This window comes from Hyla sarda (genome assembly GCF_029499605.1).
Source record: "Hyla sarda isolate aHylSar1 chromosome 1 unlocalized genomic scaffold, aHylSar1.hap1 SUPER_1_unloc_1, whole genome shotgun sequence".
NCBI lineage: Eukaryota > Metazoa > Chordata > Amphibia > Anura > Hylidae > Hyla > Hyla sarda.
Genome location: NW_026607570.1, coordinates 1,400,145 through 1,417,948, shown reverse-complemented (window position 1 = coordinate 1,417,948; position 17,804 = coordinate 1,400,145). Strand labels below are relative to the sequence as shown.

At 46.2% G+C, this 17,804-nt stretch overlaps 1 protein-coding gene across 1 annotated transcript in view; it reads right to left on the bottom strand.

The window, feature by feature from the left end:
- LOC130297929 (zinc finger protein 420-like) overlaps positions 1-17,804 on the bottom strand; it is a gene marked incomplete at its 3' end in the record, with an annotated part of 40,463 nt that overhangs the window by 12,754 nt on the left and 9,905 nt on the right. The window lies entirely within an intron of this gene.

Genomic DNA, 17,804 nt, shown 5'->3' with positions numbered 1-17,804 from the left:
AAGGTGGTTTTTTGTACTATTAACCCCTTCAGAACCTGGCAGTTTTGCGTTTTAACCCCTTAAGGACACAGTGATTTCTCTTTTTAATGTTTTCCTCCTCGTCTTCTAATAGCCATAATGATTGTAATTTCCTCTTTATAAACCCATATGAGGCTTCTTGTTCTTGTTGTTGTTGTTGTTTTCACCACCGGTTTGTACTTTCTAATGACATCACTCATTTTACTGCAAAATCTACAACAAGGGCCAAAAATTTTATTTGTGGGGTGAAATCTGGGGTCTTCTGTTTGGACGCAGTGCACATTATGGTAATAATTCTCTTTATTCTGTAGGTCCAAACGATTACAATGATAAATGATTTATACAGGTTTTTTTTAAACACTTTTAAAATATAAAAAAAATCGAACTTTTTGTACAAAAATGATTATGTATCAGATTGTTCTACCTTGTCCCCTATAACTCTCTTATTATTCCGTATACAGGGATGTATGAAAGTCATTTTTTGCGCTGTGATCTGTAATTTTTATCGGAACCACTTTAGTTTTGATGAGACTCTTTGATCGCTTTTTAAGAATTTTTTTTGGACCATGAAGTTGTATTTTTTTAAGTTTACGCCATTGACCGTGCGGTTACACATATGTTTAGATTTATTTTTTGTTTACATAATTTTATTTAAACAAATTGGTAAATGGGGAAGATTCAATCGTTTATTAGGGGAGGGGCTTATTCACATTAAGTTAATGTTCTTTTTACCTTATTCCCAGTTTTTTAGTCCCTGTAGTAGACTATTACATGGAATCTATAGATTACATACACTGATCAATGCTGTGATGCTGAGGCTGCCTGCAGGATTGGAGCGTTGTTCAGACAGCGTGGAGCGAGGTTAGGGACCTCAACCCGTTCTCTCAGCTGACCAGGACCCCGCTATTTCACTGTGGGTGTCCTTATCAGCTCCACTGAGCTACTGGAAATAGATTTTTGGCATTGGTGATGTCCGGCATTAGCAATGAGTCCCAGATGCTGATAGCAGGTAGGACCTAGGGGCTATGAATCGTGCTGAACTCCTGACTGTGCGTCATAGACTGGCAGCGGCCTCCCTCCCCTCCAAATCTTATCACTTTAATGACAGGAGTCCCTGCTCTGAAAGGGGTTTCCTGCACAAGAGCAGAAGATATGCCAGATTTGATGCGTCTCCTGCTCCGGAGCTGGGCCCATGGCTATACATTATATACCTCCTGCCCAGTCAGCCATGAAGGAGTTAAATGGTGGTGATGCATTGACACTTACCTTTTTTGGGGCCACACACTATACAGATAGCTGCTTATTGTCCCTTCTACTCACTGGGATAAGAACAACCAGTCTATCTAGGGTTAAGTGGCGCACAGCACTGCCAATTCTATCCTTAGGGGCCAGACAGTAAGCAGCCATCTATATAGTCCCGGGGGAGGGGAGCAGTGATACTATGAAATATCACTTAACTCCTTACACTCCATGGGACGGGCACTTTGTGTATAATGATCTGAACTGACAGCTGGATCATCAGACATGCGGTCAGTTCGGGACATGTGACCATAATATAGAGGATCTGCCCCGACAAGTATTCACCTCATCATCCGAGAGCAAGAAGATAAATCATGTGCAGGAATATCCCCTCAAATGTCTCCATATAACATCCTGGAATTGTATAGAATTAAATGTTTATTCACAATACAGGTTCCTATAAGGTGTCAGGACGTGGCGGTCTATTTCTCCATGGAGGAGTGGGAGTATGTAGAAGGACACAAGGATCAGTACAAGGATCAGGTCATGATGGAGGATCAGCAGCCCCTCACATCACCAGGTAATAGACATGACTATATACACACGTCCTCTCATTATTTGTATGTAAAGAATGAATTCAGTCTCTGTATGTGTTCCCTACAGTCAGATCCAGTAAGAGAACAGCACCAGAGAGGTGTCCCCGTCCTCTTGATGAACAGAATATGGAGGATAATACTACAGAGAAAGATCTCATCCATATTAATACTACAGACATAAAGGAAGAAGAAGAGACTGATGTGAGCGGTAATGAGCAGTATAAGGAGTACATTCCTGCAGGGAAAGATCTGATCAATATTAATGCTACAGACATAAAAAAAGAAGAAGAGACAGATGTGAGCGGTGATGAGCAGTATAAGGAGAACATTCCTACAGAGAAAGATCTGATCTATATTAATGCTACAGACATTAAGGAAGAAGAAGAGACAGATGTGAGCGGTGATGAGCAGTGTAAGGAGGACATTCCCACTGAGAAAGATCTGATCTATATTAATGCTACAGACATAATAGTAAAAGAAGAAGAAGAGACAGATATGAGCGGTGATGAGCAGTATAAGGAGGACATTCCTGCAGGGAAAGATCTGATCTATATTAATGCTCCAGACATAATAGTAAAAGTAGAAGAAGAGACAGATGTGAGCGGTGATGAGCAGTATAAGGAGGACATTCCTACAGGAAACCGCCCAGGTGAGTAGTAACCACTAAATACAGAGAAGGGTCACAGATTCTATTCGTTCACCGGCTGCAATAATATTTTCGGGAAGTATTGGTGTAACTAGAATCTTTGGGACTTCAGGGCAAATACTATCCCCTCCCCCTCTATATTGACTCTATAGCAGTCGACTTGATACCATCACCACTAGATAGTGACTGAATAATACCGCCATACTGTTTATGAATCATATACATTATATACAGACTAATATTCCTCCATATAGAGGCCATATAGCAGTAGATCCCAGCAGTGACTGACAGGTGACGTCTTCCTGGAGTCGTTCTCTTCCCTTTTCTACGCTGAGCGGACTCATGTTGCAGTAACTCTGCATAGATCCCATGTCTTTATTTGCCCTGGACACTTTCTTCTGCCCCAAAGACCCCGAAAAGCCTTAGTTCAGTTAGCCCAGCTATGGGTCCTACCAGGGTCAGTCAGCGACAAAGAAGCTGCAAACTTATCTCGCACCGCTACACAAGATGGCACTGGTACCTTCCAAAGAATCCTGAGGAGAGGGGATAAGTGTCTGATCGTGAGGGGTCCGACCGCCGGGACCCCCCCCCCGTGATCTGCTGCCCGACACCCCAGATCTCTCCAGGCACAGGTGACCTCCGCTCCGTGCAGGGATTACTGTCCACCACCGCACCAAGAGGTGCCCAACATGTCTCTCCATGAATCTCTATGGGAGAGACGGAGATACACAAACGGGACCCCGCGTGATCAAACATTTATCCCCTATACACAGGATTCTGTGACTAGGAGATAAGTACTCATGGACTAGAGTTTTCCTTTAACCCCTTAAGGACTCAGCGTTTTTCAGTTTTTGCACTCCTGTTTTTTCCTCCTTACCTTTAAAAAATCATAATTCTTTCAATTTTCCACCTAAAAATCCATATGATTCTTATTTTTTGCGCCACCAATTCTACTTTGTAAGGACATCAGTCATTTTACCCCAAAATCTACGGCGAAACGGATAAAAAAAATCATTGTGCGACAAAATTGTAGAAAAAACAAAATTTTGTAACTTTTGGGGGCTTCCGTTTCTACACAGTAAATTTTTCGGTAAAATTAACACTTTATCTTTATTCTGTAGGTCCATACGATTAAAATGGTCCCCTACTTATATAGGTTGGATATTGTCGTACGAAAATTAATACTTTAAAATTGTCATCTTCTGACCCCTATTACTTTTTAATTTTTCCGCATATGGGGCGGTATGAGGGCTAATTTTTTGCGCCGTGATCTGAAGTTTTTAGCGGTACCATTTATGTATTGATTGGACTTTTTGATCGCTTTTTATTCATTTGTTCATGATATAAAAAGTGACCCAAAAATACACTATTTTGGACTTTGGAATTTTTTTGCGTGTACGCCATTGACCGTGCGGTTTAATTAATGATATATTTTTATAATTTGGACATTTCCGCACGTGCCGATACCACATATGTTTATTTTTATTTACACTGGGTTTTTTTTTATGGGAAAAGGGGGGTGATTCAAACTTTTATTATTCACTTTTTTTTCCCACTTTTTTTGCAGTGTTATAGCTCCCTCTAGTGGCTGTAACACTGCACACAGATATTTTACATTGATCATTGTTATCCCATAGGAGACTATAACACTGCACACACTGATCTCTTACACTGATCATTGTTATCCCATAGGAGACTATAACACTGCACACACTGATCTCTTACACTAATCATTGTTATCCCATAGGAGACTATAACACTGCACACACTGATCTTTTACACTGATCATTGTTATCCCATAGGAGACTATAACACTGCACACACTGATCTCTTACACTGATCATTATTATCCCATAGGGACCTATAACACTGCACACACTGATCTCTTATACTGATCATTGTTATCCCATAGGAGACTATAACACTGCACACACTGATCTCTTATACTGATCATTGTTATCCCCTAGGGGGCTATAACACTGCACACACTGATCTTTTACATTGATCAATGGTTTCTCATAGGAAAGCATTGATCAATGATTCTGCCGCTTGACTGCTCATGCCTGGATCTCAGGCACTGAGCAGTCATTAGGCGATCGGACACCAGGAGGCAGGTAAGGGGACCCTCCTGATGTCCTACAGCTGTTCGGGATGCCGCAGATGACACTGTGGCCCCGCATTATAGAACGGGATCGGACCCGGGCGTATAGGTATGCCCTCAGTCCTTAAGGAGTTAAAAGGGGTACTCCAGTGCTTCAGTGATTTTAACTTTTTGTTCAGAACGCTCTGAGCCAGAGGCTGTGATTGTGACGTGGGGGGGGGCGCGACATCACAAGGGGGCGTGGCCGTGACGTCAGAACCACTGCTCCAGGATCTGGAGTTTGCTTATAACGCCCAATGCTGTGGGAGATCCTGGGGTCCCCAGCAGCCGGACCCCGCGATCATACATCTTATCCCCCCATCCTTTGGATAAGGAATAACATGTCTAGCAGTAGAGTACCCCTTTAAATCCCTTTATTCTTTCCCTCCTGATATGGAAATGTTCCGGTTCGGGTCACCTGTGTGGGTCCAAATGGAGGTATAGGTGCGGCTGGCGAGCCGTGAGCCAAAATCATTAAAAATAACAGTTCCCCTTATAACTTGGTTCCAGGAAAATTTCACTAACTTTATTAGGACATAAATCTTTCTATACACATTAATAGACAAAAGACAAAAATGTGATACTGTCTGCCTAGACAGGATAGGGGATAGGTTATAGATCACGGGGGGTCCCAGGGCCCCGTTCAGGAGATGGCAGAGAGTCCCAAGAGTCGGACCCCCGTGATCTATAACGTATCCCCTATCCTTTGCCTGAATTCTCTGGCTGGCATGAGGATTATAAAGGGGGCGGTTTGGATGACTGCTCCATTATAACCTGCAGGGTCAGGTGGATTGGGTCATTTGGTCCCTGACCGGGCCCCATAGCAGTGATTTTCCCTGAGGCTGTGTCCACATGATTGTTAAAGACGGGTGTCCCTGCTCCTTGTAAGGCAGTGGTGTCAAACTGTGGCCCTCCAGATGTTCCAAAACTTCAACTCCCGGGCATGCTGGGAGTTGAAGTTTTGCAACATCTGGAGGACCGCAGTTTGAAGACCACTGCACTAAGGGATACCATGAGAGGGAAGCCTTGATTTACCTTTTGGGGACAGTGTGCATCCTCTGGAGGAGGCAGACAGACCTTTGGTGTCCAGGCATGCTAGGAGTTGACACCACTGTTGTATGGCTGCTCCGCTATCATAGTAACTATCTTTCTTCAGTTTTGCAGTAAATCTTATTTTAAAATGAAGGGTACAAAGTACTATTGCTTAGAAATGCAAAAATGTCCTGGGTTGTTAAGGGGTTAATACTGATAATAAAATCTGTGTTATTCTCTGCAGATTCTTGTAGCAGGAGATCAGAGGAGAATCTTATATCTTCAGATTATAAAGCAGATGATGATATCACACAAGATACATATGAAGAACATTCCATTATCCCAGATACACCCTCAGCCCTTCACAGCCAAGATCTGTCATCTCATCCTTATATACAGGTCCTGTCTTCTCATTCATCACAGGATGTTCAGCAAAATAAAGAGAAGCTATTTTCATGTCCAGAATGTGATAAATGTTTTACTCGGAAACCCGACTTTGTTAGACATCAAAGAACTCACACAGGGGAGAAGCCATTTTCATGTTCAGAATGTGGGAAATGTTTTACTTTTAAATCAGGTCTTGTTGTACATCAAAGAACTCACACCGGGGAGAAGCCATTTTCATGCTCAGAATGTGGGAAATGTTTTACTTTTAAATCACATCTTGTTGTACATCAAAGAACTCACACAGGGGAGAAGCCATTTTCATGCTCAGAATGTGGGAAATGTTTTACTTCTAAATCACTTCTTGTTGTTCATCAAAGAACTCACACAGAGGAGAAGCCATTTTCATGTTCAGAATGTGGGAAATGTTTTGCTCAGAAATCAGATCTTGTTAAACATCAAAGAACTCACACAGGGGTGAAGCCCTTTTCATGTTCAAAATGTGGGAAATGTTTTACTGATCAAACAAGTCATATTCAGCATCAAAGAACTCACACAGGAGAGAAGCCATTTTTATGTTTAGAATGTGGGAAATGTTTTACTCACAAATCAGACCTTGTTGCACATCAAAAAACTCACACTGGAGAGAAGCCATTTTCATGTTCAGAATGTGGGAAATGTTTTATTCATAAATCAAGTCTTGTTCAACATCAAAGAACTCACACAGGAGAGAAGCCATTTTCATGCTCAGAATGTAGAAAATGTTTTACTCAGCAATCACATCTTGTTAAACATCAAAGAACTCACACAGGGGAGAAGCCATTTTCATGCTCAGAATGTAGAAAATGTTTTACTCAGCAATCACATCTTGTTAAACATAAAATAACTCATACATGAGAGAAGTCAATTCAGAGCAGTAAATGATGCAGATAACACATCTATATATTCACCATGTACATAGGATATCTGACATTTATACATATATCATATACTGCATCTCCAAACTTGTTACCAATTGTTAATAAAAGTTTTCTTTCTTATATTATTTATTATCTTATATCCATCTCCGCACACTGGACTTATAATAAATGTAATATTGTCCCTGACGTTGTATATAGGGAATGTAACGCGTCAGTGTTGTCCCCGCCCCCTTCTCATTATGATTATAGAGACTTTTATTCAAGGCATCAGACAGGATCCGCGCGTCTCCCTTGAAGATCGTCTCTTCTGAACATAAGACGCTGCAGATACTTTTATTTATCACAAACCCTAGACCAGCGTTTCCCGTCTTGACGTCTATTTTCGGTCTCAGATCATAAAATCCATTTTTCTATATGAGAAGTCGTCAATATGTCAGCGTCCCCCGGGTTCAGTAAACATCGGTGTAATTCTTTTCCTTTTCTTTGTCCTCCCCGGGGTATAAAATCCCTAGAGATCTGATCACATCTGGTACAAGATCTCTTTACTTCACACTTTGCGCCATTATTACACGGATTGAAGACCCAGTTACACGCTCGTAAATTCCCATATATGTCGTGGATTGGAAGGAAAAAGGTTCTTAAATCTTATATTTACCAATAATATTTTATATTTTTACAGTCCGTCCCTATCATAGTACGGAATTGTTATTTTTCTTCTATCCGATGGTTATTTAGTAATTTTGTTATGATTCAGAAGAGACCACGTGTCCCGTATAGACGCTCACCCTGAAGACATTAGACGGCGGTTTTGTGTTTCCGGATTTACACACTTATTATAAAGCTTTTCCTTCGTCTGGATTATTAGAGCTCGTTCGCTCTTCTTTTTCTCATCCTCCCCTTTATATTCCTCCTCATGTGGATATGGAATTCTCCTCAGTCCTCCTTCTATAGGGCCCACTTTGTGGCCCCCGCTCTCCTCCTTTAGGTACAACAAGAGTATCGTCCAGCACCAGGCTTGTATTAAAAATGGTAGAACTTTATTGGGTCATGGATAAACAGAACATACACAGCCGACACGTTTCGTACCGACACTAGGTCCTTAATCATGGCATACAAAACATTCAAATAACTCTGCTTTTATATTAAAAGTTACAAGTCACATGATCACTGTTACGCCGAGCGCTCCGGGTCCCCGCTCCTCCCCGGAGCGCTCGCTTCACTCTCCCCGCGGCAGCGCTCCGGTCACGTCCTCTGACCCGGGGCGCTGCGATTCCGCTGCCAGCCGGGATGCGATTCGCGATGCGGGTAGCGCCCGCTCGCGATGCGCACCCCGGCTCCCCTACCTGACTCGCTCTCCGTCTGTTCTGTCCCGGCGCGCGCGGCCCCGCTCCCTAGGGCGCGCGCGCGCCGGGTCTCTGCGATTTAAAGGGCCACTGCGCCGCTGATTGGCGCAGTGGTTCCAATTAGTGTGTTCACCTGTGCACTTCCCTATATCACCTCACTTCCCCTGCACTCCCTTGCCGGATCTTGTTGCCTTAGTGCCAGTGAAAGCGTTCCTTGTGTGTTCCTTGCCTGTGTTTCCAGACCTTCTGCCGTTGCCCCTGACTACGATTCTTGCTGCCTGCCCCGACCTTCTGCTACGTCCGACCTTGCTCTTGCCTACTCCCTTGTACCGCGCCTATCTTCAGCAGCCAGAGAGGTGAGCCGTTGCTAGTGGATACGACCTGGTCACTACCGCCGCAGCAAGACCATCCCGCTTTGCGGCGGGCTCTGGTGAAAACCAGTAGTGGCTTAGAACCGGTCCACTAGCACGGTCCACGCCAATCCCTCTCTGGCACAGAGGATCCACTACCTGCCAGCCGGCATCGTGACAGTAGATCCGGCCATGGATCCCGCTGAAGTTCCTCTGCCAGTTGTCGCTGACCTCACCACGGTGGTCGCCCAGCAGTCACAACAGATAGCGCAACAAGGCCAACAGCTGTCTCAACTGACCGTTATGCTACAACAGTTACTACCACAGCTTCAGCAGTCATCTCCTCCGCCAGCTCCTGCACCTCCTCCGCAGCGAGTGGCCGCTCCTGGGATACGCTTATCCTTGCCGGATAAATTTGATGGGGACTCTAAGTTTTGCCGTGGCTTTCTTTCCCAATGTTCCCTGCATCTGGAGATGATGTCGGACCTGTTTCCCACTGAAAGGTCTAAGGTGGCTTTCGTAGTCAGCCTTCTGTCCGGAAAAGCCCTGTCATGGGCCACACCGCTCTGGGACCGCAATGACCCCGTCACTGCCTCTGTACACTCCTTCTTCTCGGAAATCCGAAGTGTCTTTGAGGAACCTGCCCGAGCCTCTTCTGCTGAGACTGTCCTGTTGAACCTGGTCCAGGGTAATTCTTCCGTTGGCGAGTATGCCGTACAATTCCGTACTCTTGCTTCAGAATTGTCCTGGAATAATGAGGCCCTCTGCGCGACCTTCAAAAAAGGCCTATCCAGCAACATTAAAGATGTTCTGGCCGCACGAGAAATTCCTGCTAATCTACATGAACTTATTCACCTAGCCACTCGCATTGACATGCGTTTTTCCGAAAGGCGTCAGGAACTCCGCCAAGATATGGACTCTGTTCGCACGAGGCGTTTCTCCTCCTCGGCTCCTCTCTCCTCTGGTCCCCTGCAATCTGTTCCTGTGCCTCCCGCCGTGGAGGCTATGCAGGTCGACCGGTCTCGCCTGACACCTCAAGAGAGGACACGACGCCGTATGGAGAACCTCTGCCTGTACTGTGCTAGTACCGAACACTTCCTGAGAGATTGTCCTATCCGTCCTCCCCGCCTGGAAAGACGTACGCTGACTCCGCACAAAAGTGAGACAGTCCTTGATGTCTACTCTGCTTCTCCACGTCTTACTGTGCCTGTGCGGATGTCTGCCTCTGCCTTCTCCTTCTCTACAGTGGCCTTCTTGGACTCTGGATCTGCAGGAAATTTTATTTTGGCCTCTCTCGTCAACAGGTTCAACATCCCGGTGACCAGTCTCGCCAGACCCCTCTACATCAATTGTGTAAATAATGAAAGATTGGACTGTACCATACGTTTCCGCACGGAGCCCCTTCTTATGAGCATCGGATCTCATCATGAGAGGATTGAACTTTTGGTCCTCCCCAATTGCACCTCGGAAATTCTCCTTGGACTTCCCTGGCTTCAACTTCATTCCCCTACCCTGGATTGGTCCACTGGGGAGATCAAGAGTTGGGGGTCCTCTTGTTCCAAGAACTGTCTAAAACCGGTTCCCAGTAACCCTTGCCGTAACTCTGTGGTTCCTCCAGTAACCGGTCTCCCTAAGGCCTATATGGACTTCGCGGATGTTTTCTGCAAAAAACAAGCTGAGACTCTACCTCCTCACAGGCCTTATGATTGCCCTATCGACCTCCTCCCGGGCACTACTCCACCCCGGGGCAGAATTTATCCTCTCTCTGCCCCAGAGACTCTTGCCATGTCCGAATACGTCCAGGAGAATCTAAAAAAGGGCTTTATCCGTAAATCCTCCTCTCCTGCCGGAGCCGGATTTTTCTTTGTGTCCAAAAAAGATGGCTCCTTACGTCCTTGCATTGACTACCGCGGTCTTAATAAAATCACGGTTAAGAACCGCTACCCCTTACCCCTCATCTCTGAACTCTTTGATCGCCTCCAAGGTGCCCACATCTTCACTAAATTGGACTTAAGAGGCGCCTATAACCTCATTCGCATCAGAGAGGGGGACGAGTGGAAAACGGCATTTAACACCAGAGATGGACACTTTGAGTATCTGGTCATGCCCTTTGGACTGTGCAACGCCCCTGCCGTCTTCCAAGACTTTGTCAATGAAATTTTTCGTGATCTGTTATACTCCTGTGTTGTTGTATATCTGGACGATATCCTAATTTTTTCTGCCAATCTAGAAGAACACCGCCAGCATGTCCGTATGGTTCTTCAGAGACTTCGTGACAACCAACTCTATGCCAAAATTGAGAAATGTCTGTTTGAATGCCAATCTCTTCCTTTTCTAGGATATTTGGTCTCTGGCCAGGGACTACAGATGGATCCAGACAAACTCTCTGCCGTCTTAGATTGGCCACGCCCCTCCGGACTCCGTGCTATCCAACGCTTTTTGGGGTTCGCCAATTATTACAGGCAATTTATTCCACATTTTTCTACCATTGTGGCTCCTATCGTGGCTTTAACCAAAAAAAATGCTGATCCCAAGTCCTGGCCTCCTCAAGCAGAAGACGCCTTTAAACGACTCAAGTCTGCCTTTTCTTCGGCTCCCGTCCTCTCCAGACCTGACCCTTCCAAACCCTTCCTATTGGAGGTTGATGCCTCCTCAGTGGGAGCTGGAGCTGTTCTTCTACAAAAAAATTCTTCCGGGCATGCTGTCACTTGTGGTTTTTTCTCTAGGACCTTCTCTCCAGCGGAGAGGAACTACTCCATCGGGGATCGAGAGCTTCTAGCCATTAAATTAGCACTTGAGGAATGGAGGCATCTGCTGGAGGGATCAAGTTCTCCTGTTATTATCTACACCGACCACAAGAACCTCTCCTACCTCCAGTCTGCCCAACGGCTGAATCCTCGCCAGGCCCGGTGGTCTCTGTTCTTTGCCCGATTTAATTTTGAGATTCACTTTCGTCCTGCCGATAAGAACATTAGGGCCGATGCTCTCTCTCGTTCCTCGGATGCCTCAGAAGTTGAACTCTCTCCGCAACACATCATTCCACCTGACTGCCTGATCTCCACTTCTCCTGCCTCCATCAGGCAGACTCCTCCAGGAAAGACCTTTGTTTCTCCTCGCCAACGCCTCGGAATCCTCAAATGGGGTCACTCCTCCCATCTCGCAGGTCATGCGGGTATCAAGAAATCTGTGCAACTCATCTCCCGCTTCTATTGGTGGCCGACTCTGGAGACGGATGTTGTGGACTTTGTGCGAGCCTGCACTATCTGTGCCCGGGATAAGACTCCTCGCCAGAAGCCCGCTGGTTTTCTTCATCCTCTGCCTGTCCCCGAACAGCCTTGGTCTCTGATCGGTATGGATTTTATTACTGATTTACCCCCTTCCCGTGGCAACACTGTTATTTGGGTGGTCGTTGATCGATTCTCCAAAATGGCACATTTCATCCCTCTTCCTGGTCTTCCTTCTGCGCCTCAGTTGGCTAAACAATTTTTTGTACACATTTTTCGTCTTCACGGGTTGCCTACGCAGATTGTCTCGGATAGAGGCGTCCAATTCGTGTCTAAATTCTGGAGGGCTCTCTGTAAACAACTCAAGATTAAATTAAATTTTTCTTCTGCATATCATCCTCAGTCCAATGGACAAGTAGAAAGGATTAACCAGATCTTGGGTGATTATTTGCGACATTTTGTTTCCTCCCGCCAGGATGACTGGGCAGATCTCCTCCCATGGGCCGAATTCTCGTATAACTTCAGGGTCTCTGAGTCTTCCTCCAAATCCCCATTTTTCGTGGTGTACGGCCGTCACCCTCTTCCCCCCCTCCCTACTCCCTTGCCCTCTGGTCTGCCCGCTGTGGATGAAATTTCTCGTGACCTTTCCATCATATGGAGAGAGACCCAAAATTCTCTCTTACAGGCTTCATCACGCATGAAGAAGTTCGCGGATAAGAAAAGAAGAGCTCCCCCCGTTTTTTCCCCTGGAGACAAGGTATGGCTCTCCGCTAAATATGTCCGCTTCCGTGTCCCTAGCTACAAGTTGGGACCACGCTATCTTGGTCCTTTCAAAATTTTGTGTCAAATTAATCCTGTCTCTTATAAACTTCTTCTTCCTCCCTCTCTTCGTATCCCTAATGCCTTTCACGTCTCTCTTCTCAAACCACTCATCCTCAACCGTTTTTCTCCCAAATCTGTTCCTCCCACTCCTGTTTCCGGCTCCTCGGACATCTTCTCGGTCAAAGAAATTTTAGCTGCCAAAAAGGTCAGAGGGAAAAATTTTTTTTTAGTGGACTGGGAGGGTTGTGGTCCTGAAGAGAGATCCTGGGAACCTGAGGACAACATCCTAGACAAAAGTCTGCTCCTCAGGTTCTCAGGCTCCAAGAAGAGGGGGAGACCCAAGGGGGGGGGTACTGTTACGCCGAGCGCTCCGGGTCCCCGCTCCTCCCCGGAGCGCTCGCTTCACTCTCCCCGCGGCAGCGCTCCGGTCACGTCCTCTGACCCGGGGCGCTGCGATTCCGCTGCCAGCCGGGATGCGATTCGCGATGCGGGTAGCGCCCGCTCGCGATGCGCACCCCGGCTCCCCTACCTGACTCGCTCTCCGTCTGTTCTGTCCCGGCGCGCGCGGCCCCGCTCCCTAGGGCGCGCGCGCGCCGGGTCTCTGCGATTTAAAGGGCCACTGCGCCGCTGATTGGCGCAGTGGTTCCAATTAGTGTGTTCACCTGTGCACTTCCCTATATCACCTCACTTCCCCTGCACTCCCTTGCCGGATCTTGTTGCCTTAGTGCCAGTGAAAGCGTTCCTTGTGTGTTCCTTGCCTGTGTTTCCAGACCTTCTGCCGTTGCCCCTGACTACGATCCTTGCTGCCTGCCCCGACCTTCTGCTACGTCCGACCTTGCTCTTGCCTACTCCCTTGTACCGCGCCTATCTTCAGCAGCCAGAGAGGTGAGCCGTTGCTAGTGGATACGACCTGGTCACTACCGCCGCAGCAAGACCATCCCGCTTTGCGGCGGGCTCTGGTGAAAACCAGTAGTGGCTTAGAACCGGTCCACTAGCACGGTCCACGCCAATCCCTCTCTGGCACAGAGGATCCACTACCTGCCAGCCGGCATCGTGACAATCACCCTGAATTTCACTGGTAAAATCTGAAATGGCAAAAAGGGAAGGGAACTGCTCATAGTACAAAAAAGAAGAAAAATGAAGAACATGGAAAGACACCAATGAAATACACAATATAACCTGTAATATCACCCTCAGAAAAAGTTTATATAAAATATGTAGAATTATGTAACATAAATTTAATTATACATAGTTAAAAATTTAATTACCACAGACTCTAAAGGGAGCGGAAAAAAGACGTAACACTCCTTGCCTTATATTCATCGCGGCTGCCGAGTGTCCAATTTGAAAATCCAAAATGAGTCTCGATTCAAGAGCGTCCGTCTGGTGTCCCCTCCCCTAGGAGGTCTGTGGACTTTATTTATACCCATAATTTCCAAAGATGTCGTCACCCCTTTATGTACATCCCTAAAATGTCTGGATATGGAGGACACATTAAATTGAGACCCTTTTGTATGAGGGATTTGCCCCCTGATCCTACTGTTTAGTGCATTAGAAGTGCAGCCTACGTATTGTAAGTGACAGGTGGTTCATGTGGATAAATATAGAACATTCATAGTATCAACATTAATGTCATTTCTTCACTAAAAGAGTCAAATCTATCTGACACTCGTATATGGCCGCACATAATGCACTGACAGTGCACATTTCCAGCTACCCAGGAAATTTAAAGGGGTTCTCTGCCCATAGACATCTCCTCTTCCCATATCCAAAGGAAAGGGGTTAAGATGTCTGATCTCTGGGGTCCCGGCACTTTGGACCCAAGCAATCTCCCTGCTACACCCGGCATTCGTTTAGAGCGTCGGAGGCTCGTGACGTCACGGTCACGACCCATTCGTAAGATCACAGCCACACCCCCTCAATGCAAGTCCATAGACTTGCATTCAGGGGGCGTGACCACGACATCGCGAGTGGGGCGTGACCTTGACGTTACGAGTCTCCACCCCGCATCGCCAGTCATCCGACACGGAGCAAAGTTCGCTCCATGCACCGGATGTCTGGGGTCCCCAGCACCTGGACCCCGCGATCAGACATGTCTAGGGGCAGAGTACCCCTTTAGCCAAGTTGGTTGCGTTTTTTTCTTACTGGGATCTACAAAAAAACTTGGTGAAACCTTAGAACCCAGAGAGGGGCCCGTTTGGCTACTGCTTGCAGCTGATTCAAAGAAAATCCCTTCAAAACGGAGTCCGGCCCTAAAATAGGTCGATATTTTCTCATAATCTTCTTTATGGCAAAAAAGCTGCGGACTATAGGGAGTAATAAATCTGGGGACGGTTTATTTGTCTTCATATTAACATTTCATTGGTTACTTTTCTGTGTAGGAAATTAATGCCTTTGATTCATTATAACTTCTCTTTTTTAACCCTGAATGCAGCGATATAGATTCCCTATAAATGTTTCTGTTTCCGACCAATTTGGCCTGAGTGTCACCCACTCCCCATATGGGATATTTATATTACATGTATTGGATGCAGGAAGAGGCTTGTGAGGTGATATTCCCTGTTATCTCTTTACTGTAGGGTGAGACCTGGATTTTATTGTCCTTGTCTGAAAGAAAAACATTTAAAAAAAGTTATGTCTTTGCTTGATTTTTTTTACTTTTACATTAACTGGAGCCAGAAAGTTAAACAGATTTGTAAATTACCTCTATTTAAAAATCTTTGTTATAAAAAAAAAATAATCTTAATCCGTCCAGTACTTATCAGCTGCTGTATCAGTCTGACCAAAGTGCTCTCTGCTGACACCTCTGTCCATTTTAGGAACTGTTCAGAGCCAGAGCAAATCCCCAAAGCAAACCTCTCCTGCTCTGGGCAGTTCCTGACATCGACAGAGGTGTCAGCAGAGAGCACTGTGGTCAGACTGTAAAGAACTACACAACTTCCTGTGGAGCATACAGCAGCTGATAAGTACTGGAAGGATTGAGATTTTAAAATAGAAGTAATTTACATATTTGATTAACTTTCTGGCACAAGTTGATTTAACCTCTTCAGGACGCAGGACGTATCCATACGCCCGTGGGAATTCCGGTCCCCTCCACTCACCGGGCGGGGACCGGACCGGGGTGACTGCTGACCCCCCCATGTCGGCAATCAATTCAATTCAGACCTGCGATTTGCGGCTCTTCCTGGTCAATCGGGTCTCTGGTGACCCGGAAAAAAAGGGTGAATGGGGCTGTCCAAGACAGCCCCATTCACTCTTACACAGCAGGAGCGAGGTGGCACGGGTGCCGCCTCACGATCACGTGATTGATCGTCCAGAAGGGATCTGCTGGGTGGCAATCAGGACAACAAAGATGGTGGCGATCGGCGCCGGCGGAGGTCTCCTACCTTCACCTGGTCCGGCGGGGGTCCCTCAGGATCGGTGGCAGCGGTCCCTGAGGCAGGAGCGGTGGCAGCAGCGGCAATGGTCTCGGCGGTGCAGGCGGCAGGAAACAGCAGGAGATGAGGCCTGTTCACCTTCGGCTATTGCTTAGCAACAACTCGCAGCATGCACAGCCAAAGGGCATGCTGGGAGTTGTAGTTTTGCAACAGCAGGAGTTCCATCTACAACTCCGAGCATGCCCAATGGTAGTCTGTGCATGCTGGGGGTTGTCGTTATGCAACAACGAAAGGCACATTTTTTCTATGAAAAAGTGTGCATTCAGCTGTTGCATAACTACAACTCCCAGCATGCACAGACTACTAAAGGGTATGCTATAAGTTGTAGCGGTGTGCCTCCAGCTGTTCCAAACCTACAACTCTCAGCATGCCCTTTGACTGTCAATGCATGCTGATTGTTGCAGTTTTGCAACAGCTGGAAACACATTGGTTGTGAAACCGAGTTTGTTACCTAACTCAGTGTTTCGCAACCAGTGTGCCTCCAGCTGTTGAAAAACTACAACTCCCAGCATGCACTGAGAGACAGTACTTGCTGGGAGTTCTAGTTTTGCAACAGCTGGAGGCACACTGTTTGCAAAACACTAGTAAGTAACAAACTCTGTGTTTCGCAACCAATGTGCCTCCAGCTGTTGCATAATTACAACTCCCAGCATTTATGGTCTGTCAGTGCATGCTGGGAGTTGTAGTTTTGTAACAGCTGGAGGTTTGCCCCCCCATGTGAATGTACAGGGTACATACACACGGGCGGAGGTTTACAGCGAGTTCTGCTGCAAGTTTGAGAGGCGGCAAATTTTCCGCCGCAGCTCAAACTCCCAGCAAAAAACTCATTGTAAACCTCTGCCCGTGTGAATGTACCCTAAAAACACTACACTACCACATAATAAAGGATAAAACACTACATATACACCCCCTTACACTGTCCCCCCCCCCAAAAAAAAAAAAAGTCTTGTACGGCACTGTTTCCAAAACAGAGCCTCCAGCTGATGAAAAAAAACAACTCACAGTATTGCCGGACAGCCACTGACTGTCAAGGCATGCTGGGAGTTTTGCAACAGCTGGAGGCACCCTGTTTGGGAAACACTGCCATAGGGTATTTTTGTGGCCGATTCAGATCCCCAATTTAGTCCTCAAATGCGCATGGCGCTCTCTCACTTCGTAGCCCTGTCGTATTTCAAGGAAACAGTTTATGCCCACATATGGGGTATCTATCTCCGTACTCCGGAGAAATTGCACTACAAATTTTGGGGGCTTTTTCTCCTTTTACCCCTTATGAAAAGGTAAAGTTGGGGTCTACACCAGCATGTTAGTGTAAAAAAAAAATTATTTTACACTAACATGCTGGTGTTGCCCCATACTTAAAATTTTCACAAGAAGTAAAAGGGAAAAAAGACCCCCAAAATTTGTAATGCAATTTCTCCTGAGTACAGAACTACCCCATATATGGGCGTAAAGTGCTCTGCGGGCGCACAACAAGGCTCAGGAGTGAGAGCGTGCCATGTACATTTGAGATCAAAATTGGTGATTTGCACAGGGGTGGCTTTTACCGCGGTTCTGACATAAACACAAAACAGTAAATACCCACATGTGACCCCATTTTGGAAACTACACCCCTCACGAAATGTAACAAGGGGTAAAGTGAGCCTTAAAGGGGTA